This window comes from Oryza sativa, chromosome 6 (assembly GCF_034140825.1).
Source record: "Oryza sativa Japonica Group chromosome 6, ASM3414082v1".
NCBI lineage: Eukaryota > Viridiplantae > Streptophyta > Magnoliopsida > Poales > Poaceae > Oryza > Oryza sativa.
Window position 1 is genome coordinate 9791901 of NC_089040.1, and position 4241 is coordinate 9796141.

Consider the following 4241-nt stretch of genomic DNA (forward strand, 5'->3'; position numbering starts at 1 on the left):
CCCACTAGAAGTGAAATAAAATAATTAAGCAAGTATAAGCATTGGAAATAATATAATTAAAGTAGTATAATAATGAAGTGCAATTACTACTGTTAGTGAAATAAAATAATTAAGTATAAAAAAATATGTAGTGTATGTGAAAATATGTTAAGGAAAATAAAAGAACTAAGTGAAATAAAATAAAATAAAATTGCTCTAGGCAAACTCACCTGTGACGGGCTCTATCTGTAGGGCCGTCACAGGTGACCTCACCTGTGACGGCCCAGAGTGTTGGGCCCGTCACAGGTGGTCTTACCTGTGACGGCTCCACGGTTGGCGCCCGTCACAGGTGAGGCCACCTGTGACGGCCACATAGTTGGAGCCCGTCACAGGTGAGTTTGACTAGGGTTGACCTAGGGTTGGACATCTTCTAGATCGATCCAGATCCGGCGCCCACTCTCACTCACTCACTCTCTCGACCGCCGCCTCGCCTCTCTCGACCTCTCTGCCGCCCTCTACGCCCTCCTCTCCACCGCCGCCTCGACCTCTCCACCGCCGTCCTCGCCGCCGCCAAATCCGCCGCCCTCTCCGCCCTCTCCGCCACCCTCTACGCCCTCCTCTCCACCGCCTCGACCTCGACCTCTCCGCCACCATCTCTGCCGCCGCCCTCTACGCCGCCCTCCCCACCGCCGCCTCGACCTCTCTGCCGCCCTCTCCACCGCCGCCGCCTCACTCACTCTCTCGACCGCCGCCGTCCATCTCCATCGACCTCTCCGCCGCCATCTCCGCCGCCCTCTCTACCGCCATCTCCGCCCTCTACGCCGCCCTCCCCACCGCCGCCTCGACCTCTCCACCGCTGCCGCCTCACTCACTCTCTCGACGGCCGCCGGGACCTCCTCTCAGTCGCCACGCCAGGACCGTCGTCGCCGCCACCGGGATCTCCTCTCCGCCGCCTCCTCCTCTCGACTGGGACCTCCACGGTGAGCCCACTCCCCCCGCCTCCCCTCATTTACTATTGGTCGCCGATTAACCCCCTCTTCTCCTCCTCAGCGCCGCCGTGCCAAGAAGCCGCCGCCGCGCCGCCGTGCTGAGAAGCCGTGCGCCGTGCGCCTGCCGGGACTCGTCGTCGCCGTGTGCCGCCTCCTCTGCTCGTCGTCTCCTCTCCAGGTACCCCTCTCTCTCTGATGCCCATGAATGGAATGGTGCAGTGGATGGATGAATAAATGATGCAATGGAATGGATGAATGAATGATGAACTTTGGATGAATGATGAACTTTGGATGAACGATGAATTTTGTCATTCCGTTCAGATTGTTGCAACTGTTATTTAAAACTTGAATGTGTAGCTAGTTTGAAACTTGAATGTGGATTTAAGTGCCATTTTGACATGTAACCATTCATGGAGTGTGTACTGCTTTATATGTTGTTTTGTTCCCTTTTGCTAGAACTATTGAATTTTGGGGATAATGTTTACATTTAGCTGAAAAAGGATGGATTGATAGATTGGCAACAGTGTTTCTAGCTTGGTAGGGTAGCTAGCTAGAAATAGTTTATCTAGCTAGCTAGTTAGGGGTTATGTTCCCTTTTCCTATAAATAAAGCATATACAGGGTTTGAAATTTAGTTCAAATGGAAAATACAAAATGCATGGGGAGTTTTGGTGGATTGGTTAGTGTAGTCCATGGACGGAACCGACCTAGTCACCAAAATTTTTCATGCATTTTGTTTTCTGTCATTCTTTGATAATTAAGGAACTTTATTAGGTTTAGGGTTTGAAATTTAGTTCAAATGGAAGAATTGATTGATTGGCCGCAGATTTAATGTTGTTCCGAGGTTATCAAACCATCACAGAATACAAAATGCATGGGGAATTTTGGTGGATTGGTCAGTGTAGTCCATGGACGGAACCGACCTAGACACCAAAATTCTCCATGCATTTTGTTTTCTGTCATTCTTTGATGATTAAGGAACTTTGCAGATTATCTAAACTTGTGGATTTATATACCCTTTTTGTCTATGAATAGGTGAATTGCATGAATTGTTGTTTACATACATGATTTATATACCCTTGCTGCTGCTGCCACATAAATGATTGTGGGCTGTTTTATTATCTACACTTGATTGAATTGAATGGATGAATTGCTGTTTACATGAAGTTAGTAGTACTGTCTCATTTTTTTGATGAAATATATGCATATTTGAGATGTGAAATATATGAGGTGATGAATTTGGACTATTTGTGGATGAAATATATGCAGTATTAGATGAATTAGTCTTTTTGTATTAGATGATTTTAGGATTAATTTTGCTGCATTGGTTGAATTTTGCATGATTTTAACTAGATAAATGGCCAGTGATGTTTTATGTTAATACACCCCTATTGTTGCTGCCCCTGTGGAGTATCTTTGCCCCTGTTGCTGCTGCCCAATGTGTTCCTTGTTAAATGGCCAGTGATGAATTGCTCAATAAGAACAAATTATCTACACTTGTTCTTTTTTTATGAGCAAGAACAGATTTTCTGCACTTGCTCTTTTTTCTAGATTGATAAGAGGAGACTATATACACTTGTTTTCTGTCATTCTTTGATGATTTATATACCCTTGCTGCTGCTGCCCAATGTGTTCCTTATTAAATGGCCAGTGATGAATTGCTCAATAAGAACAGATTATCTACACTTGTTCATTTTTTTGCCCCTACACTTGTTCATTTATATACCCCTGCTGTTGCTACCCCTGTGGCATATATACTCCTCCTGCTGCTGTTTTATGTCAATCATGCAAATTCTGTACCCTTGCTGCTGCTGTTTTTTAAATTTGCATGATTGATTCAGTGGTTATATACCTCTACACTTGTTCTTTTTTTATGCATAAGAACAGATTTTGTGCACTTGCTCTTTTTTTATGCATAAGAACAGATTTTCTGCACTTGCTCTTTTCTTCTGGATTGATAAGAGGAGTATATCTAGACATGTTGTTTTAGTTAATTTGCCCCTGCTGTTGCTACCCCTGTGGCATATATACTCCTCCTGCTGCTGTTTTATGTCAATCATGCAAATTCTGTACCCTTGCTGCTGCTGTTTTTTAAATTTGGATGATTGATTCAGTGGTTATATACCTCTACACTTGTTCTTTTTTTATGCATAAGAACAGATTTTCTGCACTTGCTCTTTTGATGTTATGATTTCCTCTTTTTATTCCTTCCTGCAAATGATTGTAATTGATGCATATTTCTCAGCAAAACTGAGGCCATATCTTTCATAGTATACCCCGTATTACATTGGATCTAATGCTATTTAGTCTAATGGTAGGAAATTTATAATCTTTTTCGCAAAAGTTAAACCATGTCAACGCCCGGCGCAAACCCGCCCTCCCCAACACCTGCGAGGATCCAGGAAGAAGCAAACCCAGCCACAGAGGCAGTTGCCGAAGGTCATCCCGCGACAACGGCGGTCCAACAACCCGAAATTCATGGTAATTTATAGGATAAATTTTCACCACATGACCACATAAATTTTAGCTAGCACCCCTTAGCAAATATTGCCTTCTGTTTGTGCTGCAGAATTGCCGCAGGAACAACATACGTCGATGTCGGGCGAGACAAGTGCAAGTAGGTCTAGTAGAAATCCGCGGTCACAAAATATATGGCCGACCACAGTGCAAGTTATAAGAGAGGTTGACGCTAGTGGTAGGCCCACGGCGCCCAGGACTGTCATTGGAAGATGGTCTAACTGCTGCGGGCTAGCGGCACGTGAGAACTTCGGGATCCTCCATAAAGATATCGGGAAGGTCACAGAAGCCGAGAAAGAGCGAGCTTGGACGGCAATGGAGAAATGGTTCACATTTCCAGCCGAAGCAAAGGATAGGCTCAAGCGGAAGGCATTCCAAAAGATGGGCAAAGCTTGGAAGAATTGGAAGTCGAAGCTCTTCACCGAGTATGTCAACCCGCCCGGCAATCATACGCCGTTCGATGAATACCCTCAAATAACCGAAGCGGTGTGGGAGGAATTCTGCTCTCTCAAGACCACCCAAGAGTTTAGGGAATCCAGCGAGGCACATCGCGTACTGCAACAGCGGAATGAGCACCCGCATCGGCTGGGCACCGCAGGGTACATCGGCAAGGAGGCAATATGGGCCCAAGAAGATGCAGCCGCTGCAGCAGCGAATGTCCCTGCCCCGTTTTCAGACATCCCTGAACAAAGAGCTCGCAACTGGGCGCGGGCAAGGGGTAAGGTCAACCCGGATGGCTCTGTCACATTTGAGAACA